The sequence below is a fragment of the Ctenocephalides felis genome, unplaced genomic scaffold, assembly GCF_003426905.1.
Source record: "Ctenocephalides felis isolate EL2017-DRISC unplaced genomic scaffold, ASM342690v1 CF-g0.4_SCAFFOLD_01170, whole genome shotgun sequence".
Classification (NCBI taxonomy): Eukaryota; Metazoa; Arthropoda; class Insecta; order Siphonaptera; family Pulicidae; genus Ctenocephalides; species Ctenocephalides felis.
The window spans coordinates 79,309,767-79,324,292 of NW_020537324.1; the positions used below are offsets into that span (position 1 = coordinate 79,309,767).

The window sequence follows — 14,526 nt, forward strand, 5'->3', positions numbered from 1 at the left end:
TTGTAGTACAAAAGGTGCGTCCTGTAGAGCTTGTTAAAATGCCATTCGACGTTTCAGTAAAGTTATCTTACTCATATACATTTCAATAAAAAACCAATTACAACTACTGACTGACTACATAATAATAGACTTATCTGAATTAAATTTTCTATTAACCTTCTAAAAACTCCCTCGATTCCAGTAACCCCCATACCAGCAATCACATCTCGTGTTAATCTAAAAGGCACAGTTTCAGGAGTCGGCAGTACTCTACCTTGTTCAAATGCAATTCCTGCAAAAATAATAATCATATTATTATCGACACCATGCCTAAATAGTAGTTAATTATTTTTGACTTACCAAAATCTATATGTATCAATTCAGCAGTATTCTTATCGACTAATATATTTTGAACATTCTATCCCCAAGACCGAGTATGTAACCCAACCATCGAACTAGTAGCAACACTGTAATAAAGATATTATAATTATATTTGTCTATTTGTACTTCATTTTTTTTTTTGTAACTTTGTTTTATAAGATCAGTACGGTTTCCTTTTTTAACTTTCCGTACTGTAGTTATAGTATGGGCCGAAAATCGAAAATGAAAATTTTTGCATTTCTCGACCTTAATAGTCTTTCATAAATAATTAAAGTATAGATGCAGTTTTCATCCTAAATAAAAGAGTATAGGAAATAAATAAGTACAGTAAATTGTAAATTATTTCTACCTGTGTGTATAAGCTTGTCTCCTTTCGAACCACTGTCGGTGTTGGAAAATTCTCAAGGAAGAAATGTTGAAACACCGGTTGGAAGTTTTCACAAATTTTCATGAACATTTGCAGTTTTAACACTTACTGGCTGCGAAGCGATACTCTGAAATAACAAATAAATATTGTCTTTTATAAAAATGAAGCTCTCGATCAAATGATTCGCTAAAACTCGAAAACGGCTGAACCGATTTGGCTAGTCTTAGTCTTGAAAAATTCGTTCTAATCAGTAGGTTGTCGGAAAGGTGAGATATTATTTCAAAATCGCGTAGAAACTTTACATTTTTTATTTGAAAATTTTGTAGATGCGTAATTTAAATAAACAATGGACGGTTGCTACTACGTCAAATGTCAAACGTTTTTGACTGATGATGTTCAATTACGTTTGATAGGATGTTTTGCGTGAATATTATTTAATTATGATTAAATTGTAGTAAGTAGTTTTGTTCATAGTTATATTTATACACAAAAACGTTAGTAAACGTTTTGACATAAACAAATCGACGGCTTAAAATATATTTTATAAATATAAAGCGTTGTAATACACTTATGAAATTATAGTATGTATGTTATTTCTTAATACGTGTACTAAATTATAAAAATATAAAGTCAAATATGTTTGTAACAGAAGAAACTAAAAAACTGCAATACACACTTGCATACTCTATTTTTATTAGTTGCGAATCGACGGTTGGATATGATATGAGAAGCACTTTTGAAAATGTTTCAAAAATATACAATATTATACTGAAATTATAAAATTTTAGTATGTTATTTCTTAATACGTGTACTAAATTATAAAATATAAAATCACACATATTTCTTACAAAACAGCTATAAATTGCAATTCAGTAAAATCATGTAATAGGGCCGCAGTGTTACTACAAAACTCAACAATATCAACTCTTTGAAATGTTAATATGAAATGCACTTTTTGAAACATTTTTCTCAAACACGGTGCTCTGAAAGATCTCATTTGTATAATTATATACTCATTGGTATTATAAACATTTTCTAGGTTATATTATTTTTTATTATTTTATCAAAATTCAGAATCTAAATATGATATCGATCAAAGGGACATTCTGGCGAATAACATTTTCCTAGAATTTATTGAAAATAGATAGTAATATATGAAGGTCCGGGGTTAAAAAGGTCCACCAAGATGTGTCAAAACCAGTAAACTTAAGCATTGTTTAACACACAATATTTAAAAGTAGAGGGAAAAAGATGTATACCAGCTAACCTTGATTGTTATGATTTTGCTCGGAGATAAAGGGTAATGTTTGAAATCCATAATACTTTTTATTAAATTTATTTTAATTCATCGAATGTTACTTAAAACTTTTCAAAAAGCAGGTCAAAAAGAAATACTTAATTCATTTTCTATCTATCCTCGCAGAAATTCAAAAAGATTGTATAGGCTCAGTAGTATTATTTACAAACATACACAAAATCCAGAATTCAAAATGAATCCGAATAACTTGAAACGTAATCAATAAGTCGAAAGACCAAAAATGACTTGGATTGGATTATACCATGTTTTCTATAGAAAGTGTATAAAACTTGCAGTTTGATTGTATTGACAAAATCTAGACAAACTAATGGGGTTTATTGTTTTTATAATACTTCATTGTATATAGCATTCAAACAACACATCTTTATACACTGAAAGTATTATTTTTTTTGATTGTCTAGAAATTGTTTAGAATATACCTCTTACTTAGCAGAACAACGTTTGCCGGGTCAGCTTAGTATATTAATATATATATATATATATATATATATATATATACAAAACCGATTAGTGACCCAACCAATAAATGAAAACTCTATTACTAAAATGACTATTATGAAACAGAAAAATTTCATTATCTACTTACGGACATATTCTCATGAGCTTTCCTGGGCTTCAAATCATTCGGCCTGTATCTCGTATGAGCTCCAGAAATTCTGTCTTCGCCAATAAGATAAGCACCAAGGGGCACCGTATTGGCACACCATTCTATGACACCGCTACGTTGAGATAATGGTACAACCTTGATAAAAAAAAAACAAAAACTAGTGGTGTATGGCATCGTGCCTTAAGGAAAATTGCTGGATCTTCCCGTACCGTAATGAAATATTCGAGAAATTTTAAACGTTTTCAAATATATTATTACAATAATACTGTGCAACTTTCATTACTTATGCTATCTTTTGTTATATTTGAGCAAATCAAATGTAAATTATAAATCATAAATCAATTTATCTCCAGAATATTAACAATCGTCATTTCATTTCGAATTCAGTTTAAAAAAAATAGTTTAGTTGCCTAATTTACACAAAATTGAAAAAGTGCTCCCGTATAGTCACAGTCTAAACGCATTTGCAAACAATTCTGTGCGACATTTTCACTTATACTGTGCTTAGCTTGGCGGCATTTTCACATTTTTCAATAGTTTTCACAAAATTGGAAAAGTGCTCCAGTACATAAAACAGTCTAAACGCATTTGGGTAAACATTTGTACCGGAGTGGCGCTTAGACTGTGCTTAGCCTGGTTAATTTTTTGAACTTTTAATCCAAAAATTACAAAAATATTTTATGGAAAATAGAAAAAGATGTAATAATTTTTTATCCTCAAAAGCAATTGTTTTGTCAATGCAAGCATAAAATTTTCTAGATCATTCAAATCGGACGTTAAGCACCGAAAAACTGCAATTTTTTTGCACATTTGGCTCTGTATCTCCGTAACGGCTGGACCTGCCTTTGCCAAAAACTAATCACCTGCCATTTGAATGTTTTTTAAACCATTCAAATCGGTTGATCCGTGCGCCCGAAAACGTGGACGAAAAAATGCGGACATACAAAACACACACACACACACATCCATTTAGTTTCTGAGGTATGCCTTTTAAAAATGTTCAGAAACCTTCAACACGTCGAGAAAAGCAAAAATTTTCATTTTCGATTTTCGACCCATTATAACTACCCTACGGGAAGTTAATAAAAATAGAAATTTAAGGTGCACAACTAGTGTGAAATTTTCAAAAAAATCGAATTTTCAATTTTTCCATATTTCGACAGGTTATACCTTCAAAAATAACATACCAAAATTTTAAATAGATGCCGTAAATAGTTTTTGAGTCACAGCCATTTAAAGAGTATATATACAGTATATAGTATAACGGTCATTTTTTTTTAAACGCGTTTTTCTCGAAACAGCATTTTCCGAATTTGCTGCAGCGATTACTCAAAAACAATCACTATCACGATCCGATCACTATCAAATCTTTTTTACATGTTCTATATATAGTTCTCCGTGAAATAAACTATCGATTTTTTGATCGGATCAAAAATCGAATTTTGGCAGTCCAAAAACGACCAAAATTTTGGGTAAAATTCGACTTTTTTTAAAAACGCCGTCATTTTGTAAATTTTTGATTTTTTTCTTTATCATAGTTTATTTTACAGACAATATTATCTAGTTTAACGAGATTTTTTTTTTAATTTCATCCACGTAGAAGACCGGAATCACTGTAGCAATGAAGGGCCTTTTTTTTGTCGCGCCGTTGGAGATCGACGATAACTTAAAAAATATTTAATTTTTTTCTTCAAAAATTTTACTATGTATTCTTAAGACATGTATAAATATAGTCCTAAATATTTTGAAATGATTGATAAAGCAGTTGTTTTAATATAAATTCCTAAAAATCACCTTCTTTCAGGCGGTTACACTAGTTGTGCCCCTTAAATGCTAATTCCTTGTTTATTCTTTTATTACCTTGTACGTCCTGATCAAAAGTTTGCGAGCACCACAATCCTTATCGCGTCTCAGCAAATCGTTCATAATTGTGAAAACTTGCTGCATCACAGCATCTTGCCTTAAATCATCTTTGCCTTTCAAAAGTTGAGGTCTCGGAACACCGTCGCTGCCTCTGCATATTAATTTTTTAGGAGCGTTTATACCACCAACCATTGTGAACTCGTCGTCCCATCGAACCACAGCTATAATAGAAGAATAATTGATATATATATATATATATATATATATATATATAATTATATATATATAATTATATATATATATATATATATATATATATATGTCTATTATTACTTGTGATATTTTTGTAGTCTCCATTTTTCACCACAGCCAATTCCAACGTAGGTACAGGTGTGTTTGCCATATTTTTAAGCCTAGATATTGGTTCGCTCTTAGGCAATTTAAATTTTTTGCTTTTCCTCAACATCTCCGGATTGATAGCATAATTTGCAAATCTTATAAGAGCCAATGATACTTTTTCCATGTCGACAATTAAATTCTGCAAATTTTTCTTCGATTTCAATTTGTGGATCAGCTTGCGTGCTGCTCTGATGCGACTTTCCTGAAAAATGTAAATGATATATATCTTATATATATATATATATATATATATATTATATATATATATATATATTATATATATATACTAGATGACCCGACAGACATTGTCCTGTACCCACATCTACGTTTTTTTTTAATATCCTATACTAATATTTATACCGTTCAGTTAAAAATAATCATTATTTGTTTTCGAATTACTATTTACACCAATATATGAGTGATGTTAAATGTAAAACTGTTTCAAATAAAATGATTATTCTCAATTTCCACAGTTAACACTTTAATTATCCATTTAACAAATTTAAAAAATGTTCAATAAAATTGTATATCAAAAATTATACACTGCAAATTTATTTCCAATAGCTCAATTTATTTCATTGCATTTAAGAGTTATATAGTATTTTTAGTCATACCTGTAGATGTGGATGTATAAATGAATGATTTTTTTGTTTATTCACGACTAAAACATTGATTTTCCAAATTTATCACACAAAAATCATCATCTGCCTTTGTGATGTATTTATTGTCATAGCATAAATACACTTGTTGAAAATTGAAATATTTCAAAAATTATAACAAATTCAGAAAAAATTAATATATAGCATGCGGTCAAGGTACAATATCACCTTGGATTTTTTACCCAAAATAATTACTTCAATAATGTTGTCTATAATTTTTATAATTTCGTACCATATTTTAACTGGCTTCTAGTATTTAAATATCTAACTTATATTTTTCTCACTAATAATTCAATATACATTGTTACTTAAGTTCATATTTGAAGTGAATTAATTTGTCAGATCTCCTATTCACATGTGCTCTATTTAACTTACGATCAACAAAATTATTGCTCTGTGAATTTTTTTACTGTACTCCAATTTACTTGATATTTTGGAAATAGGCTAATCTGTATCTTAAATTCAGAAGTGAAAACAATTTGCACTCTGTCACCATCCACCGCATTAATTGGATTATAACTCTTTTAATTCTGATTTTATCACAACTTGTAATATACTATTTTAAAGGTGATTAAATGAGCTACAACTTTCTTTATCATAAATTTTATCGTAACTTCTCTTATTGTGAAACGGCGAAGGGTTAAAGGGCTCGAAAGACCTCTGGCTGGACTCCTTAATTAATCATACCTCTATCAATATTTGTGTAACGGAAAAATAATAAACAACAATAATTAGTCAGAAAAATACCTCAAATTTTCATATATATATACTTTTATACGCATTCTTTCAGAGATATTATAATGAGAAATTGGTTGTTTTTTTAATGTTTTTTTTTCATGAAATCATGACTTTTTTGAAAATCGTTTGTACTAAAGTTGTGGTATTTTCTAGAATCCATCAAAATCTCTTAAACCAAGTTAATTCTAGATGGAATATGATTATTTTTAATTTTGGTGGAAATGACACTGAAAAACTATTTGATTTAAATGAAAAAACATTATATGCGTCTTTTATTTGCATGATAGTTTACTTATTTTACACGTAGAAGTACTCATTTTAAAGCTTATTTTGAGCACTAATATTGTTCCTAAAACACTATAAAATAGTGATTTATTGAGATTTTAATTGATATAATTTTGTTCATTATATGATTTTCGTTAAAACGTATATTTTTGAAAAACATTATTAAACATTTTTTTCTTATAATTAGTTCTTTTATCGATACCCAAAGTTATCCTGAAAAAAGTAAAATTACCCCACTGAGAAGAAATGTCATCCCCCCGGGAAGTGGCAGAGGAGTCTAAATTGTTTTCACTTCTGAACTTAAGAGTAAGATGAACCTAATTCCAAAATTCTAAACGAATTGGAAAACAGTAAAATAAAATTTAGATCGAAAGCGCTCCATTGAGTAAACATTCCGTACCCAATGCCAAACATATGAATTTTTGACACAATGAAACTTCTAAATAATTTTTTGAAAAAGTATTTTTTTTTTGTATTGTGATTTAGTAAAGTAAGGCTAAAGACGACTGCATTCAAATTGAATATGTTTGATGCGCAATCAATTACAGTCCACAACCGTCGTTTGCCAAATATATATTGTACGTTATATTATTTTAATTTTTGGCACATCTCAGCTGCTTTTCGGCATTAATAATGTTGACATTATATTTTCCTTCTTTATAATAATGAATTTATTATATTTTAATATTGCCTTAGCCTATAAGCGAATAGAAATGTTTGGCAAATGACAGTCTTCATTTGTTTTTAATGTCAAACCATGCCTTAAATATTTTCAAGGGCAAACAATGATAAGCGGCTAAGTTTTTTCGTAATTTTTTCCAATTATTTCTACAATCTAACTATATTTCTATGAATCTAAAAATTCTAGAAAATTTTCCGGAACAAACTTTAGGTAGATTCATGAAAATCCGAATTATAGATTAGGAGGATTAACCATTCATACATAGTTACAGAAGAATTTTTTATACAAGATATGCATATATATATATATATATATATATATATATATATTAAAATTACCTGTGCTTTATCATCTTTAGTCTTGTTGTCTGTATCTTGCAAAGCATGTGCCAACGACATCACAATCGGTAAAGTGTGGTACGGATGAACAGTTGCACATGTCTCTAGAATAAAAAAACAAATATCATAAATATACATACAATATCTATCTATTTATCTATCTATTATCTATTACCTATTAGTTCCGTCAAAGTCCTATTATCCTGATCGTCGGCCAGCCTGGGGGCAAGTTGTGGCAAAACCGGTAGAAATTTATAAGCCGCTATATTCTTCAATCCCTGGTTGACCAATTGTATAAATTTCGTGTTCCTCGAACTCAAAGCCGTGATATTGAGATCTGGTGATGGCCCCGTGTTTTCTAACCAGAGAGATGCCACTCGGAACACCAGGAGATCTTCGGTGTCGGAGCCTTCTTGGAGACACTGCATATAGTACCTAATAAAAGGATAATTAAGGTAAACGTGCCATATTACGGGATGTTAAGCAACGTTTGACTTTAAAGTCGAATTTTAGAGAAAATAGGAAAGTAGACGAACTAGATCTGTTATATTTTATTAATTAGACCTTTAAGATTATTATAAAACAAGATTTTTGTCGTAGAACGTCATTTATAGAAATAATCGGCATTTTGGTGAAAAACGCGTTTGTCTCTAATTCCGTGATAAAATTCGGTTCGTGTACATAATGCCGGGAGTTGTTGTACACTATTCCGTGATAGCGCTCGAAGCATACATTTTTGATCGTATTGCCTTGATAAATATAGTTTAATATGTTATAAAAAGTACGGTAAATTATAAAATAATACTTTGATATGATTTTAAACATTTATTTAGTTTTATAAAAACTTCTAAAATAAAAATAAAATAAAAGCTGGTATTATTATAGTAATAGCAGTATAATAATTATTATCAATACTGTTTCGGTGAATCAAATAAATGAAACATTAAAGGAATAATTTTTAACGGCAATTAAACAAAAATATAAACTTAAAATGAATATAAAATTTAAACTCAAAATAAAAAATTAAACTTGAAATAAAAGTTACAATTCTACCAACAAACGTAAATCTTTGAAGACTTCAAAATAATCTTTAAAGTCTTTCAAGTTAATAATAACTACTAGCTTAAATCAGCTTTGATTGTGAATTTTGTATGTTTTAGAACCCTTAAAATATATTTAATATAATATGGCGTATTTTTTTAAAGCCTTTTCCAGGGTTTTGGGTGAATATTTAATTGGAGCAGCCATAGTTCTTTGAAAAACCGAAAGACCGATTTAAAATCAAACCCAAATAAACTTACTGATATTGAATATAATTTTAATAATATTTAATAAATTGTATTAGACTATTAGAAAGTTACTGCATTCAAGAGTAGCCTCGGCAACTTATTTTCGAGTAATTGCAATTCATATATAATTTGTACTTATGATGAATGTTCGTTTTTTTAATGTGTAGGTTATATAATGGTTATATTATATTCCAAAAGCTTAATCGGATCAAAACTATTGTGTTTACAGGAATGTCCTTAGATCGTATACGAAATTACCGGTGAATCGCCCGATTTTTTGGCGGTATTTTTACCGGTATTTATCCCAAAATACCGGTATTTTCGGTTTTTTACATAAGCGCTATTTGATACATAATACACTAAAGTTTAAATTTCTCGGAACAAATTTATCTTTAAATTCCATAATCGCATAAACAGCTATGTCTTCAAGTGATTCTATAAGATAAACAAATGTCAAATATTATCTCAACTCGTCATTAAACTGAAGAATATTTATTGCTTTCCAAAGGGCTTCATATCGTGTTACAATAAATAGAATTGGACTGATACATAATGATGTTTGTTTTATCTTTTGTAAAAATGTATCGGTTTTTTAATTGATATTTGCACCAAAATATTTTATATCGTACAGATTACCCCTGCGTAATCTTTGTTTTTTTCTAACTTTATACATAATAATTATGATAATTACTAAATATTTTTGCTTCTTATTACAATTATAAAATATTATTTTTCGAAAACGTTTCCTAGTTTGAAAGTACTATAGAAGCATCACATTGTTTTAAATACCAATACTCACCAATTATAGTAACTTATTATTTATCTCAACAAAGTATCTGATCTTAAATTAGTGTAGAAAAATTATTATTTTTTAAATATTGGAGATTATGCTAATTTAACACATCGGATACAGACAATACAGTTTATTATAATAATGTAATATGATCTTTTATGAGTTTTTGGACTTTCTTACTCATAAGTTTGTTTTTGGTGAAAAGTACTCAATATACTCGATGGTGATAATGAATTAATTAAATTGGATATACTTTTGTTAAATTATTATTTAAAAAAATAAACTTATTGTTTTATTTTATTGTTTTTATTGTTGAGTTGAATATAGTTGTAGTTATGTATAAATTTTTTTATATTTGTCCTAGTAACTTTCAATTTTGTTTAGGTTTGTTTAAGATAATAAAAATACCGGTAATTTACCGGTATTCTGGTTTTAAAATGAAAAATTTCCGAAATACCGGTATTGAAATTTTCCATCGGTATTGCATTCTCTAGTTACGACCGATGCTTTCAAGAGCTTTTTACGGCTTTAAATACTAATATTTATATTCGAAAATCGTACTATTTTATTAGGATTCAAATTATAATTGATGTGCTATTGAATAAAATTATTTTTTCTTGACTGTTTTCTTATTTTGCGATCAAAATGAAAAACTCCCGTAATAATGTATAAGGTTGTCAAATATCTCCCTTCCGCCTTTTTGTATTATAAATCAACAGCAAAAAAGCGGAAGGGAGATATTTGACAACCTAGGAATAGTGTATATTTACCTTAATTCTTTTAGCCAATAGTTATTACTATCTATTTTCTCACCTGATGGCCCATCCGAGGTACATCTCTCTCTCGGCCTCCGTGTTCTCGATCTCGGCCTTGTCGATTTTGCTCTGCTGGTCGTATATCCTCAGTGCCATCCTCTCGTCCTGGTTGATGTCTATGCCGGCACGTTTCTGGTCGTTGAGGGTATGGGCCATCTGCCGGGACTTGGCCATGCACTGAATTTTCTTTTCGTAAGCGGAGGATTTTATATACTCTTGCACCTGGACAATTGATAAAAAAATTAATGAATGGTAAAAGTATATCTACATATATAGAAAAATAAGTCGGGTTTTCCTTCCTGACGAAATAACTTCAGAACGCACGAACCGATTTTGACAATTTTGCATTCTTTGGAAAGGTCTCGGGTTCCGCAAGGTTTATAGCTGAAAATTAGTGGTGCATGGCATTGTGCCTTAATGCAAATTGCTGTAACTTGCTGTAACACGCACCGTAATTAAAAATTTGAGTAATGACATTAGTGAGAATTATCAGAATTATGCTTGGTTAAGTCAACGAGCAATTCTTGCCGCAAAGAATAATGATGTACACGCACTGAATCTCACCATTCAATCAAAAATTGCTGGCGATTTGGTGACATACCAATGATTCCGACTGGTCTTCCGTTTGACTTCAAACGATTGCAATATCCAGTTCGCCTTGCGTTCGCAATAACAAGTCGCAAGGCCAATCGCTTAGTGTTTGCGGGATAAATTTCAAATAGATTATTTAGATAATCATTGTTTTTCACATGGGCAGAGTTACACGTTGCCTGTTCACGAGTTGGAAAACCATCCGCTTTGTTTGTGTTAACGTCAGAACAAAAAACAAAAAATGTGGTTTACCAAAGAGCACTTCAATGAAAAGGATAATTTGCGGATTCACTTTCATTTACTTAGAGAAGTTCAACTAAAAAACACTTCATTTTTGTAATCGAAACAAATTCATTACTGTTATGTAATAAAATCAATTTTTTCCTTTTCAAATATAAAACAAATAAAAAATTTCTTCATCTTTCTCACGAAACCATCTGGTGGCGAAACGGAGTTCGTCGGGTTTGCTAGTTTATTATATAAATGAAATATTTATTATATAAGTTAATTATTTAATAAAAATTATATTATTTTTAGAAAAGATGTAGATCTTGGAAACTTAAAAAGTTATCTTGAAAAGATCTATAATTCGAAAACTTGAAAAATTATTTTGAAAATATATATATCTTGCCAATTTGAAAAATTATCCGGAAAAGATCTATATCTTGAAAAATTAATTATCATGGAAAAATCTATATCTTGAAAACTTGAAAAGATTCATATTTCGAAAACTTGAAGTTATCTTGAGAATATCTGTATCTTGAAAACATAAAAAATTATGTTGGAACGTTTATTATTTTGAAAAATTATCCTAAAAAGTATCTTAGATTTTATATTGTTTGAACTTCTTGCAGGGTAAGTTATTGTAATCGTCCAAAAATCAAAATTGAAAATTTTTACATTTCTCGACGTTGTGAAGGTTTCTGAACATTTTGGCATACCTCAGAAAAAATGGATGTGTGTGTATGTATGCATGTATACAATTTTCCAGTCACGTTTTGGGGCGCACGGATCAACCGATTTGAATGGTTAAAAAAACATTCGATTCCTATTAATAGGGAGATGTGCTGATTAGCTTTTGGCAAAGGCAGGTCCAGCAGTTACGGAGATAAAGAGCAAAGAGTGTAGAAAATAGAAATCGAGTTTTTGAGAGAACGGAGCATCCGATTTGAATAATCTAAAAGACATTCAATTAGTAATGATAGGGAGAAGTGGTTATTAGTTTTTGGCAAAGGTAAAGGTGCAATTTGAATGATTCAAAAAACTTTCTGCTTGTTTTAACAAAATAATTGATTTTGGAAAATAAAAATTTGTTTCAAAATAATTTAAAAAAAAAAAAAAAAAATTGTATATCAAAAATAAATCAGATCTTATTTTTAGTTCTGACTAAAGTTCTAATATACTTTAAACAAATAATTTCAACCTTGCAATTCAGTTTATATAATTCTTATAAATATTCGACAATGTTACAATATTTATAAAAAAACTATATGAAAACATTTAATATTCCTCGAACATTTCGTTACGGTACGGGAAGTTCCAGCAATTTGCCTTAAGGCGCGATGCCATACCATACCATACACCCAACTAGTTAATAAATTTATACAAACATTTCAATATGATTACATTTATTACACAATCCTTAACATATATACAACTAGATTTAAATACAGCAAAACCTGGTCAAACCAGGAATTTAATAAACAATACAAAAAAAACTTAGGAATTCTGCAACAAACGTTACTACATTTAAACATATATAAGTACATTAAAAAATCATGCATTCACAACACCATCATTCATCATTTATTATTCGCTTTCATTTTTGCAATACATGATCTTCAAAATATCCTCCTGGTTTTGCATCACGTTGCTCCTGCACGATTGCCTCTTCAGCATCCTCCACTGCAGAACCAGGACTGCTGCAGCAATAAAGACTACAGTAGCAATGGTCAGCAGACAAATTTTCAGCAATTTACCATGAAATTCATTCTGCAGAACCGCCACATCGTTCTGCAAATCCGGCATTTGTTCATTGGCCACAAAGGAATCGTTCACCAGAAATTCCAACTTTTTGGGTAAAGGATAAGGTTGAAGGCATCTGCATTTGTCCGATTCGGGTTCCATTTGGAAAATGTACGTGTACGGTGAGTTTTGTAAAGTTTCCAGGCTTTGTGCTGAAATAGGGTTGTCCGTCAGGTCTATTTTGTTGATTTGTTTCAACTTGGCGTTGTCCATTGATATTTCTGTTATATTGTTGTGCTGTAAGTTCAAATCCGATAGTTGTGGACAATCTTTGAAGTTCACGATTGTATTGATGTAGTTGTACGACAAGTCCAGGATTATCAAATTCTTCAACGCCGGCAAGTCTTCAAATGTCACAATACTGTTTCTATCAAACTTTAGGTAATGAATATTATCTAGCTTCTTCAACATTGCACTTGTAACTTCACTAATCCGGTTGTGCGATAAATCGAAGTACTTCACGTTCAACAAATAATGAAAACTATTCGTGTGCAAATAATCAATAACATTGTGATCCAAAAACAACGTTTTAACTTTAGCCAAACCTCTGAAAGTATGTTCTTCCAAATGCGAGATGTTATTGTAACCCAAATGCAAAAACTCCAAGTTACCCAAAGTCTTGAACAAATTTGCAGGTAAACTTTGGATTTTGTTATGATTCAACCAGATACCCGTTGTGTATGCTTTACCATTGAATAATTGCGAATCTATAAAATGTATATTATTCGTGGATAAATACACAAAAGTTAGGTAAGGCATCGAGTCAAAAGCGTTACTGTTTATGGTTAAAATCTGGTTGTCACTCAAATGCAACAACCGGAGTTCTCTTAAACCATAAAAAGTATTTGCAGTGATTTTGGTTAAATTATTGTTATGAAGAAACAACTCGCGTAGTTTCTTCAAATTTTCCAAAGCATTATCATTTATCACTTCGATACCATTGTTGTCCAAAACCAAGGTTTTTAAGTTCCCCAAAGTGTCAAACATGGGCTTGACCAGTTTCTTTATATCATTCTGCGTCAGTATCAAATTATCTAAGACTGTAAGCTCCTTAAAAGTTTCATTATGCCAAGAGGATAAACAATTAAACTCCAAATTCAACGTTACTAATTTTTTAGCGTACAAAAATGTATCATCCTTCCAGGATATATTATCAATATCATTATGTCCCAAATTTACCACCATAATTTTATTAGACAAAGTGAACAAATCATTAGGCACTGTCTTCAAATTGGAATAAGTTATATTGAATTCATACAAGTTCTTGAAATCTCTCCAAATCTTGGTGGAATTACTCACAAAACCACTGTTACTAATACTTATTGCAGTATATTTCGATGGATCCGTTATATTAAAAACTGTACGCACGTCCATGTTTTGCAACTTTTCACAAACAA

The 14,526-nt window shown here is 29.9% G+C and overlaps 2 protein-coding genes across 2 annotated transcripts in view; both read right to left on the reverse strand.

The window, feature by feature from the left end:
- Positions 1 to 4,904, reverse strand: part of LOC113365640 (serine/threonine-protein kinase ATM-like) — a 70,857-nt gene extending 65,953 nt beyond the window's left edge. Inside the window, 1 exon segment of the mRNA XM_026607150.1 lies at positions 4,849 to 4,904. The gene's annotated coding sequence lies outside the window, so the exon portion shown is untranslated.
- Positions 1 to 14,526, reverse strand: part of LOC113365639 (serine-protein kinase ATM-like) — a 54,605-nt gene that overhangs the window by 9,194 nt on the left and 30,885 nt on the right. The window lies entirely within an intron of this gene.